Source organism: Rhinoderma darwinii, chromosome 1 (genome assembly GCF_050947455.1).
Source record: "Rhinoderma darwinii isolate aRhiDar2 chromosome 1, aRhiDar2.hap1, whole genome shotgun sequence".
NCBI lineage: Eukaryota > Metazoa > Chordata > Amphibia > Anura > Rhinodermatidae > Rhinoderma > Rhinoderma darwinii.
The window spans coordinates 639,254,615-639,268,183 of NC_134687.1; the positions used below are offsets into that span (position 1 = coordinate 639,254,615).

Genomic DNA, 13,569 nt, shown 5'->3' on the forward strand with positions numbered 1-13,569 from the left:
AGGTATGAGAAGACTACAACTCCCAGCATGTTCAGACTGTTTTTATGGGATATCATTACAGGGGAGTATAAGAGGTGAGAACTACAACCCCCAGTATGTCCAAACTTATAATGTGATATCATTACAGGGAGGAGGTACAAAAGGAGAGAACTACAACTAACAGCATATTCAGGTTTGGTAAATGTGATATCAGAGGACATTACAGGGAGGAGGTATAAGAGGGGAGAACTACAACTCCCAGCATTTCCAGACTGTTAATGGATATTAGAGGACGTTACAGGAAGGGATATAAGAGGAGAGAACTACAACTCCCAGCATGTCCCTGGCTCCAGCTCTCACACAGTTGCTGAAAACCTATAGTAGAAAACACTGAACCCATCACTTCGCCACACAGAACAGGAGCCCCGCCCCCTCATAGAGCTCCGCCCCTCATGTCCCGTCATAACAGGTCCTTCGTCTACCACTTCTCCCCACTGATAAGCTCCGCCCCTCTTGCCCGGTCACATCGTGGTGACGTCATCATAGTCCGTCAGCCATAAGCTATTATATTTTACACTGCTTAGCCCCGATTTTAACTTCATCACATGATCCTCATGACCCCATGTGCCGTGACTATCGTCACAGGTCCTACATCCATCGTTCATTCTTTCGACTTCTAAGCTCCGCCTCCTTACGCAGTGGTCACGTGATCTTGACATCAGTTTCTTCATTCACCACTTTTCTCCACGGAACTCCGCCCCTCCTTCCCCGGTCATTTGGTGGTGACGTCATCACAGGTCCTTCCGCTATTGCCGTGTATGAGGTAGAGAGCAGCGCAGGTCGGGTGTGCTCTCTGTTATCAGTCACCCCTGTATGAGTGTGTATACAGAGAGCTGTCAATCATTGAGTGACCCCGCCCACAGGACTCCTACACCGACTGAGTAGGGATATTTAACCCCTCCAGTGCCGGCCTCTTTGGGGTAAGTGGTTATTTCTGGTCTTTGTAGTGGTCGGATGTTTTGTGGGACGAGTCGTATTTTGTAATGACATAATATTCGCTACTTACAACTTATTCACTGACTTTTATACATTTCTTGTTAATGTCGTTCACCGTGCGGTTTAAAGGGAATGTGTCGCTAGAAAAAATGTTTCTTTTTTTTTAGTTAAACAGTTAGTGTATGAATGCTTAAACACTGCCCAAATTTTTTAATTTTTTTCACGAGTCAGGAAATATTATAAATTAGATTCTAATTTATAACATTTCCCACTGCTGGTCACTAGATGGAGCAATTCCCAAAATTGCAGCATTGCATGTGGTAAAGCAACCTCATTGCTTTATGCTGCAAATTTGGTGTAAACACAATCGCTCTAGTGAGCTCTCAGAATCCCCCCCTCCTTTATCCTGGCTAGTGCCGGGATAAACGAGGGGTTTGAACGGTCTAACCTCCTACACTGTGTGTCGCCATTTTTTGAGCTAACACACAGTGTAGTAGGTTTACATACAGTTGTAAACACACAGTAAACCACGTACATACACAGAAATAACTTACCTGCTCCTGCCGCCGCCGCCGCTCCCTCTGGTCCGTCCACTCCGGTCTGCTCCCTCCGCTCCTCGTGCTTGCTTCAGAACACAAGTCCGGAAGCCGCGACCGGAAGTCGTCATCTCACAGTCTGGCCGCGGCTTCCGGTTGACATGAACATGGCGCCGGATTTCGCTCTAGCGAAGCCCTGACTTTTGGTCTGTGTAGGAGCGGCGCATGCGCCACTCCCACACAGACCGCGTACGCTATAGTGGATGGAACGGCTCCCGTTTGCACTCACTATGGGGATGTGTGTGCCGAATTCCATCACTGTATGTGTCGTTAATCGACACATACAGAGATGGCAAAAAAAATGGCAACCCCCATAGAGAAAAAAGAGTTAAAAAATATAAAAAAGTAAAACACAAAACACACACATAAATAAAAGATTTTATAATAAAACACTAAATGCAAATTGATATAAAAAAATTTTTTTGTGACACTCGTCCTTTAAGGGAATGTTCACACGTAGCGAATACGACCCACAACACGCAAGGAAATCCGGCCGAATATTCACCCCAAATGGTGGACGTATAATCCTCCTGAATATCTACTACAGAAATACAACAAGGCCGCTCCTCACCTCTCCGAGCGTTACCATAGCAACACGACCCTTCTTCCGGCTGTGTCCAGCAGACCCCTATAATGACATGTGACCTCTCCAGCCTGTGATTGGCTGCAGGGGGTCACATGACACTTCTTTTTTATATACGTGTAACCTGCAGCGTTGCTGTGAACACGCGGTGGAGCCGCAGAGGATTCTGGGAACAATGGCGTTTGTTGTGGAACTTGAATTTCCCATTGAACTTAATGGGGAAATTCTGCAACAAATGCGCAGCGAATCCGCGGTATAAATACGATATCCTGCGTGTTTATAATCCGCACCGCAGGTTAACCCCTTAACCACCAGGCCAGTTTCTGTTTTAGTTTTTTCCTCTCCATCTTCTCAGATCTATAAAGGTTTTTATTTTTCTGTCAATGCCGCGGTGTGAGGGATTATATTTTGCAGGACGATACCAAATTTCTATAATTTTTTCGTGAAGTACGACGATTACATAGGAAAAACTTTTTGTTAAAAAAATATATTATTTTGTGCCATATACTCATAGCTGCCAAAAGTCCAAATTACTGTCCCGGACATGTCCCCGCAACTGCCATATTCAATTGTATCTGCATCCTCAGGGCGCAGACACAATAGAATACTATTACAGAGCAGGAAACTATCCGCTCCCTGCTCTGCCGTTCACTATCCCTGGCCAGAGCGTCGGCAACCCTCAGGCTGGGGTTTCCACTCTTAGAGGAGCCCCAATGGCCTATTTATAGGGAGGGCTGTGTGTGACGCTATCTACAGGGGGCTGTGTGTGGCATTATTTACTAGGGTTGCACGATGCATATTTCAATGCCGTGCATCCTCCAACTATTCAATACCGTTAATTCATGTATTTCGATACTAAGCTGAATGTAGCCAGAGTGGGGATGTGGCTGTGTAATACAGCCATTGCCCCGCTCCTGACAAGTGTGCGCGCGCGGTAAGCATGAGGTGATGCGGCCGGCGCTGCACCAATGAGCGCCGGCACTGAAGACCGAGCATGGCAGGCGCACTACAAAACACTCCCATGTTCTGCCTTCAGTGCTTGCTCCGCCTCTCATTAATGCAACGCCGTCCGCATCACCTCATACTGACCACGCGCACGCACTTATTGTCAGGAGTGGGGCAATGGCTGTATTACACAGCCGTAGCCCTGCTCTAACGGCGGAGATCAGAGAAACCTCATCTCCGCCGCTATTCCCCTGAATGCTGCGATCAAAGCTGACAGCAGCATTCAAGGGGAAAATGAGAAGGGGGGATGCCCTTTGGATTCCCTGTGACGCGATCGAGGGACATACCATATATGAGCAGACAGCCCAGGGTCCATTAAAGGACCCCAGGGCTGTCTGACCATATTTCCTGTTGTTAGGGCATACTTGGGTACGTCTTAACAACTGCCTGTGTACTATCAGTATATAGATATATGCCAGTACATTAACCCCTTCGCGCAACCTCACGTGCCATTACGTACGGGTGCGGGGGGGGGTGATGTTTGGAGCGCGCTCACGCACGGAGTGCGCTCCATGTTCTGCGGGTGTCGGCTGTATTTGACAGCGGACACCCGGGACTAACAGCCGGGAGCAGCGATCGCACTGCTCCTGGCTGTTTAACCCCTCAAATGCTTCTGTCAATCGCAACCGCAGCATCAGAGGCTTTGAAAAGAAGGTGGCGGCCCCCTCCGACAACTCATCGCCCCTCGGGAGTGAGATTGGGGGACGGACGACGGTTGTTATGGCAGCCCAGGGGCCTAATGAAGGTCCCCAGGACTGCTTTCACTCTGCCTCTGCTAAGCCCTGCCTGTGGTTGGGCTTAAAGAGGCTCTGTCACCAGATTAGAAGTGCCCTATCTCCTACATAATGTGATCGGCGCTGTAATGTAGACAGTAGTGTTTTTTTATTTTGAAAAACAATAATTTTGTAACAAGTTATAAGCAATTTTTGATTTATGCTAATTACTTTCTTAATGACCAACTGGGCGTGTTTTTACTTTTTACCAACTGGGCGTTGTATAGAGGAGTGTATGACGCTGACCAATCAGTGACCAATCAGTGTCATACACTTCTCATTGTAAGGCCGGATTCACACGAGCGTGTGCGGTTGCGCACGCAAAAAACGCTGCGTTTTGCGAGCGCAAAAGGCACTTAGCAGCTCCGTGTGTCATCACCATATGATGCGCGGCTGCGTGATTTTCGCGCAGCCGCCATCATTATGACAGTCTGTTTGGATGTTTGTAGACAGAAAAGCACGTGGTGCATTTCTGTTTTCATTCATCCTTTTCACTGCTGTTGCGCGAATCACGCGCGTCCCACGGAAGTGCTACCGTGTGGTGTGCGTGATTTTCACGCACCCATTGACTTCAATGGGTGCGTGATGCGCGAAATCCGCATAAAGAACGGACCTGTCGTGAGTTTTACGCAGCGGACTAATATAGGTGCGTGCGACGCGCGTGTAAATCACGCGCGTTGCACGGACGTATTTAACGTTCGTCTGAATAAGCCCTTACAGTGTGATTGTGCAGTGAAAGAAGCTGGGCTGGAACAATGAGAAGTGTAGGACACTGATTGGTCAGCCTCATACACTCCTCTGTACAACACCAACTTGTTCAAAAGTAAAAACACGCCCAGTTGGTCATTAAGAAAGTAATTAGCATAAATCTAAAATTGCTCATAACTTGCTCAAAAAATGATCATTTTTCAAAATAAAAACCACTGTTGTTATCTACATTACAGCGCCGATCACGTTATGTAGGAGATAGGGCACTTATAATCTGGTGACAGAGCTTTAACCCCTTCCCGCTCCATGGCAGCTGTATCGTTCGCGCTCCATGCCGTAATAGTACGTCTCGGGAGTAACGGCCGTTTCGGCCGTCCTCCCGACACATACAGGAGCTGTGACGCTGCTGTCTTGTTCAGCAGCTGTCACAGCTCCAACAGCGGGGACCGATCGCTGTGTCCCCGCTGATTAACCCCTTAAAAGCCGCGTTCTATAGAGATCGCGGCTTTTTAGGGGTTAAGCTGCCATCGCCGGCCTGCTACGCGATAGCGGCCAGCGATGGTGACTATGGCAACCGGACACCAAACAATGGCGTCCGGCTATGCCATAGACGGAAGCCTAGTGGGTCCTGACAACGTCAGGACCCACTATGCTTGCTGTCAGTGAGTAGCTGACAGTTCTAATACACTGCACTACGCATGTAGTGCAGTGTATTAGAATAGCGATCAGAGCCTCCTGCCCTCATGTCCCCTAGTAGGACAAAGTAATAAAGTGAAAAAAAAGTTAAAAAAAGATGTGTAAAAATTAGAAAATAAAAGATTTAAAAGTAATAAAAGTAAAAATCCCCCCTTTTCCCTTATCAGTCCTTTATTATTAATAAAAATATATAAACAAACAAATAAACTATACATAATTGGTATCGCCGCGTCCGTAACGGCCTGAACTACAAAATTATTTCATTATTTATCCCGCACGGTGAACGCCGTAAAATAAAATAATAATAAACCGAACCACAATCACAATTGTTTGGTCACTTCACCTCCCAAAAAATGGAATAAAAAGAGATCAAAAAGTCGCATGTACCGAAAAATGGTCCTGATCGAAACTACAGTTCGTTACGCAAAAAATAAGTCCTCGCACGGCTTTATTGATTAAAAAATAAAAAAGTTCTGCCTCTTAGAATAAGGCAACACAAAAAGTGAATGATTGTTTACAAAACGTATTTTATTGTGCAAACGCCATAAGACATAAAAAAAAACTATAAACATCTGGTATCGCCGTAATCGTATCGCCCCGCAGAATAAAGTGAATATGTCATTTATAGCGCACGGTGAACGCTGTAAAAAAAAAACGAAAAAAAAAACAATAGTAGAATTGCTGTTTTTTAGTCACCACGCCACCTAAAAATAGAATAAAAACTGATCAAAAAGCCGCATGCACCCCAAGAAAACTACAATGGATTCCTCAAGGGGTCTAGTTTCCAAATTGGGGTCACTTTTGGGGGGTTCCCAATGTTTTGGCACCACAAGACCTCTTCAAACCGGACATGGTGCCTAATAAAAAAGAGGCCTCAAAATCCACTGGGTGCTCCTTTGATTCGGAGGCCGGTGCTTCAGGCCATTACCGCCCGAGGGCCACATGTGGGATATTTCTCAAAACTGCAGAATCTGGGCAATAAATATTAAGTTGCGTTTCTGTGATAAATCCTTTTGTGTTATAAAAAAAATGGTATAAAGAGGATTTTCTGACAAAAAAAAATGTAAATTTCACCTCTACTTTGCTCTAAATTTTTGTGAAACACCTAAAGGGTTCATAAACTTTCTACATGCTGTTGTGAATACTTTGAGGGGTCTAGTTTCTAAAATGGGGTATTTGATAGGGGTTTCTAATATATGGGCCCCTCAAAGCAACTTCAGAACTGAACTGGAACCTAAAAAAATAAATAAATGAGGCAATACTTTGCTTCTTACATTATACTGATAATGAGCCGTGCCCACCCCGAGATGACCCCAGTTTTGACCGTTTGTATAAACGGAGACCCCTATTAGACCGTTCCAGTGCCCGGTTTTCCCAAGCATACACCCCCGAGAAGTGTATTTCTATTGATGAGTCCCTGGTACATTTTAAAGGGAGGGTTCAATTCCGCGAGTACCTGCCGGGTAAGAGGGCAAGGTATGGCGTGAAGATGTATAAGCTGTGAGAGTGCATCAGGGTATACCTACAGGTTTAGGATATATGAAGGAAAGGCCACCCCCAAACCAGACTGCATCCTGGACTACAATAGGTACATGGGAGGGATGGACTTGTAAGATCAAGCCCTGAAGCCCTACAGCGCCATGCGGTGAGGTATAAGAAGCTGGCCGGGCACATCATACAGATGGCTTTGTACAATGCGTACATGCTACGTCGATGTGCAGGCCAGACGGGAACTTTCCTGGAATTTCAAGAGGTGATTATCAAGAACCTAATCTTTAGGGACCAAGAAGGGGGGGCACCCAGTACTTCTGGAAGCGAGCCCACACGCATCGTACCAGGGCAACACTTTCCAGGGGAAGTTCACCAAACTGGCAAGAAGGGAAAAAGTCAAAAGAGGTGCAAAGTCTGCTATAAGAGGGGGATAAGGGATGACACAATATATCAATGTGACACGTGTCCCGAATAACCAGAGCTCTGTATGAAAGTGTTTTAAAATTTATCATACATCCCTTGGTTTATAATTTACCCCAATTTTACTTACCCTGATGCACTCCGCACAGCTTATCCCCCCTCGTCTTTCCCCTCTGGGCCCTGCTGTGTGTCCAGGCAGCTGATAACAGCCACATGTAGGGTATTGCCATACCCGGGAGAACCCACATTACAGTTTATGGGGTGTAGGTCTCCGGTCAAAATGGTCACTACACCTCTAGATGAATGCCTTAAGGGTGTAGTTTTTAAAACGGGGTCACTTCTTGCGGGTTTCAACTGTACTGGTACCTCAGGGGCTTCTGCATACATGACTTCGCACTAGAAAATCCCGAGTAGGCCAAATGGTGGTCCTTTCCTTCTGAGCCCTCCCATGGGCCCAAACGGCAGTTTATCACAACAAATGGGGTATTGCGGCACTCAGAACAAATTGCGCAACAGAATGGGGTATTTTGTTTCTTGTGAAAATAATAAATTTTCAGCCAAAACTACATATTATTTGACAAAAATAATTTTGTTTTCATTCCCAGCCCAATTCAAATAAGTTCTGTGAAGAAACTATGGGGTCTAAATGGTCACATTACCCATAAATGAATTCCTTGAGGGGTGTAGTTTCCAAAATGGGGTCACTTCTGGTGGGTTTCCATTGCTTTGATACCTCTGGGGCTCTGCAAATGCGACATGGCACACGAAAACCAAACCAGCAAAATCTGTACTCCAAAGAACACACAGTGCTCCTTCCCTTCTGAGGCCTCCCATGGGCCCAAACGGCAGTTTATTGCCACAAATGGGGTATTGATGCACTCAGGAGAAATTGGGTAACAAAATTGAGTATTTTGTTCCCTGTGAAAATAAGAAATTTTGGTAAAAAATTACATCTTATTGGAAAAAATGACATTTTTTTAATGTCACAGCCCAATTGAAATAGGTGCTGTGAAAAAACTGTGCGGTCAAAATGCTAACAACAACCATAAATGAATTCCTTGAGGGGTGTAGTTTCCAAAATGGGGTCACTTTTGGTGGGTTTCCATTGCTTTGATACCTCTGAGGCTCTGCAAATGCGACATGGCACCCGAAAACCAATCCAACAAAATCTGGACTCCAACAAACATATAGCGCTCCTTTCCTTCTGAGCCCTCCCATGGGCCCAAACGGCAGTTTATCACCATAAATGGGGTACTGCCACACTAAGGACAAATTGGGCAACAAAATGGGGTATTTTGTTCCCTGTGAAAATAAGAAATTTTGATCACAAATGACATTTTATTGGAAAAAATGAATTTTTTTTCATTTCAGAGCCCAATTCAAATACGTGCTGTGAAAAAAATGTGCGGTCAAAATGGTAACAACAACCCTAAATGAATTCCTTGAGGGGTGTAGTTTCCAAAATGGGGTCACTATTGGGGGATTCCTACTGTTTTGACACCTCAACACCTCTTCAAACCTGGCATGCTGCCTAAAATATATTCTAATAAAAAAGAGGACTCAAAATGCACTAGGTGCTTCTTTGCTTCTAGGGCTTGTCTTTTAGTCCACGAGCGCAGTAGGGCCACATGTGGGACATTTCTAAAAACTGCAGAATCTGGAAAATACATATTTAGTAGTGTTTCTCTGGTAAAACCTTCTCTGTTACAGAAAAAAAAATGAATAAAATTGAAATTCAGCAAGAAAAATGAAATTTGCAAATTTCACCTCCACTTTGCTTTAATTCCTGTGAAATGCCTGAAGGGTTAAAAAACTTTCTAACTGCTGTTTTGAATACTTTGAGGGGTCTAGTTTTTAAAATGGGGTGTTTTATCAGGGTTTCTAATACATAGGCCCCACAAAGCCACTTCAGAACTCAAGAGGTACCTTAAAAAAAAGGCTTTTGAAATTTTCTTAAAAATATGAGAAAATGCTGTTTATGTTCTAAGCCTTGTAACGTCCAAGAAAAATAAAAGAATGTTCAAAAAACGATGCCAATCTAAAGTAGACATATGGGAAATGTGAACTAGTAACTATTTTGGGTGGTATAACCGTCTGTTTTACAAGCAGGTGCATTTAAATTCTGAAAAATGCAATTTTTTCAAAATTTTCTCTAAATTTTGCAATTTTTCACCAATAAACACTGAATATATCGACCAAATTTTACCACGAACATGAAGCCCAATGTGTCACGAGAAAACAATCTCAGAATCGCTTGTGTAGGTTTAAGCATTCCGACGTTATTACCACATAAAGTGAAATATGTCAGATTTGAAAAATGGGCTCTGAGCCTTAAGGCCAAAACTAGGCTGCGTCCTTAAGGGGTTAACAGATGTCTGTAAAAATGATGATAAACTGCAATACGTTAGTATTGCAGTATATTGTATATTGCCCCTAGGGGGGGCTAATAAAGTATGTGAAAAAAGTAAAAAAAAAGGTTTTAGTAGTGAAAAAAACCCACAAATATTAAAAGTTAAAAAAAATCTTTTCCCCCTAAAATAATGTAAAAAAATAAAAAAGTTAACAAAATTGGTATCGCTGCGTCCGTAAAAGTCTGCATTAAAAAAAAATGTAATAAAAAGTGATCAAAAAGTTAAACGTACCAAAAAAGGGTACCGATAAAAACTACAGCTCGTCCCGCAAAAAATAAGCCCTCACACCGCACAATCTACGAAAAAATAAAAAAGTTATGGCTCTCAGAATGTGGGGACACAAAACATTTTCAACTCGCAAAGAATTTTTTTTCGTTTCCCTGTACATTATATGGAACTATAAATCTTACCTAAATAAACTACAATTCCTCCCGGAAAAAATAAGCCTTCACACCACTCTATTGATGGAAAAATAAAAAAGTTATGTGAAAAACAAAAATGAAAAATCAAAAAATGGCTTCGTCCCAAAGGGGTTAAAATTTTAAAATAAAAAAGTAAAAAAATTAAATGTTAAATAAAAAAAAGGAAAGAAAATACACAGCTTTTCTAATAAACATTATAATAAAAGTCTCAATACATAAAATATATACATATTCGGTATAGTCGCAACCGTAATAACAAGTTAATAGCGTCATTTATGATATTTACGCTGTTAAAAAATAAAATAAAACCCTTTCACTTATTAATGTGAGGCACGAGGTGTTACGAATTTTGAACTTCCATGTGCCTCACAATGCTACTGATTAACCCCATCATGTACCTCATATTTTCCATTGTGACTGAAGAACATGATGGGGTTAATTACTATTAAGGTTAAAAATTCATCACACCATGTGCCTCACATCAGAAAATTGAAGAACTTTTTTTTTTGCAAAGTATCATTTTGGTATCGAGTATCGCAAGACTACTCGAAGTATCGGTATCGAAGTCCAAATTCTGGTATCGTGACAACCCTACTATCTACATGGGGCGGTGTGCGGCGCTATCTACACGGGGCTGTGTGTGGCACTAACTACAGGGTACTGTGTTAAGCACTATCTACAGGGAGGCTGTGTATGGGGCTATCTACAGGGGGGCTGCGTGTGGCACGGTCTACAGGGGGCTGTGTGTGGCACGGTCTACAGGGGGCTGTGTGTGGCACTATCTACAGGGAGGCTGTGTGTGGCACTATCTATAGGGGGGATGTATGTGGCACTATCTACAAGATGGTGTGTGTGGCACTATCTACAAGAGGGTGTGTGTGTGTGGCACTATGTACAGGGCGGGGTGTATGTGTGTCACTATTTACACGGGGCTGTGTGTGGCACTATACACGGTGCGGTGTGTGTGGCACTATTTACAGGGGGCTGTATGTGACACTATCTACAAGTGGGTGTGTGTGACGATAACTACAAGGGTCTGTATGTGGCGCTGTCTACAGGGGGCTGTGTGTGGCACTATCTACAAGGCGGTGTGTGTGTGGCATTAACCACAGGGAGCACTTTGGCATTATCTACAGAGGGCACTCATGGCATTATCTACAGGAAGCAGTGCGTGACACTATCTCCTGGGGGCAATGTGGAGCACCATCTACACTGAGTGTGGCACTATCTACGCTGGTTTTTACACTACCAGTGATCAGCACATATCACCTAGCCCTAGTGATAAAGTGAGACATCACCTTCCTGTAAACAACCCAGTAACCAGACAGATACCGGCCACCATAGTAGTTGTCAGCCAAACTAGTGCATACATTTTTGTTTGTTTATTTAAATGCAGAAATTCTGATAAGAAAGTCACGCCCCTGTTAGCCACACCCACCCGATAAGCCACAACCCATGAGACACACCCACCAAAGAAGCCACACCCTAAGTGTCCCTGGAAAAAAAAAATGTCGGCAACTGTATACTCAGAGCGAGAACTTTTTTATTTTTCTGTCGATGTAGCGGAGTGAGGGCTTATTTTTTGTGGGACAAGCTCCAGTTTTTGATAATTTTATAATCGTTTTTTTAAAAAAAATCAGGGCTGCTAGTATTTTTTATTTGTTGTTTTTGTGTTTTTTACGCCGTTCACCGTGTGGGTAAATAGTATTATATTGTAATCATTCTGACTTTTACGGATGCGGTAATACCAGTTTGTTTATTCTTTTGTTTTTTTACATTACTTTTAAAAAAAATGGGTAAAGGGTGTTTTGAGGTTTTTTCTAAATATTTTTTTATCTTTTATACATAAATAAGAACTTTAACTATTTAAACATTTTTTATTACTATTGTGAAGGATGATTTATTTGCTTATATTCTCTGTATGAAATTACATTGTGAATTATCAAGCAGGAGGCCGAATTACTAAGATATGTAATATGTGAAAGTGATGATAATGTGTAAATGATTTAGTTTCGTGCAGCAGCCATCTTGTCTGGAGTTCCCATCTTGGTTTTATTGTAGTGAATAGAAAAGTCATTGTTCCTTTAATACAAGTAATGTTGATTTCGTATGTTTTATCTTTGACCTTGGTTCCCATGCGAAGATGGACAGGGAGGGAGATGGGAGGGTGGCAAGTATGCGTGAGGGAAGGTCTCCCCCCATCTCCACGAGGACATTCTGTCCAAAAGAGATTAGACACCTGCAAAACCTGATGTGTGAAGAATTATAATGATGTATCTGGGATGTATTTTATTGTATGCTTTTTACTGAATAACAAATATTGTTACATTGTCTCTGATTGGTTTACCTCAAGCCTACACCCCTTCTGAATTTCAGTTTAACAGTTTGAGTCTGATAATAAATCCTTCAGAGGAGCATTTTGAACATATCAGAGTGTCTGTGTGTTTTTGTTCTCCTCTCTCGATATATATCGGTGAAATATCCTAATTAGGATACTGACTAATGTAGTCTGGCCTTGAGAGTCTGTTTGTACTCGTATAAATTTCAGTCTAATATATTTTGAGCGATGGATTTCCACGACACTGTTCTGGGGGACTTGAGCTAGTGATGATTAGATCTATGGTACAATACACTGTAATACTAATGTATCGCAGTATATTGCAGACCTTCATTACCCTCCCAGGCCACCAGGACAACCATCTATAAACCGTGATCATGTCGTGAGGGGCCGATGAGTTGTCAGAGAGGACCACCCCCTCTTTCTTACAGCTTAGATTCCGCAGTCGCTATAGACCATGGCATCTAAGTAGTTAAACGGTTGTAATTGTAGTTCTTTCAGGTTTCCAGCCTTACAGCAGGTGTCAGGTCTTCTCTATGACATGTGAACAACTCCTGAGCCGTAAATGTCCTGTGCAGGAAGGGGTTAAATGAGTAAACTCGAAGTTTATACTGAATCTTATGCCACAAAACAATGTATCACTCTGCACCGCTTCACCTGCGCTATAACATGATGATAAGAGATCACACTGCATGACCCCTTTATATATAATATCACCTCAGCTGCTGCAGAACCTCACAGTTCATATAAAACACTGACTTCATAGTGTGCACCACGTCTTGTGAGTTGTCAGCAATGTCTCCCCTGTAGCCGCCATGTGTCAGGTTGTCAGGAGTAAGGTCTACATTGTCTGGGGGGGGTGGGATTTTACTCTTCTCACCTGAGAGATATGCCATAAATGTCTGATATATGGTGGTCCCACCTCTATGTGGAGAACGGGGGTCCCTCGACCCGCCTGGTGAGGTGATGACTACATCCAGGTGGAGAATGAATGGAGAGGTGACCACACATGTGCACGACTCTCTCCATTCACTTGTATAGGAGTTCCAGAAACAGCCGAGCACGGCCAGAGGTGGAGCCGCATCTATCAGACATTTCTAGCATATCCTGGGGAGAAATGTCTGTGTTGGGAATACCCCTTTATTCCATGT

At 43.2% G+C, this 13,569-nt stretch overlaps 1 protein-coding gene across 1 annotated transcript in view; it reads left to right on the top strand.

Annotated features, from left to right (window-relative positions):
• The first annotated feature begins 570 nt into the window (after positions 1-570).
• LOC142665909 (uncharacterized) overlaps positions 571-13,569 on the top strand; it is a 29,602-nt gene continuing 16,603 nt past the window's right edge. The window contains exon 1 of the mRNA XM_075845754.1: positions 571-959. The gene's annotated coding sequence lies outside the window, so the exon portion shown is untranslated. The remainder of the gene's footprint in view (positions 960-13,569) is intronic.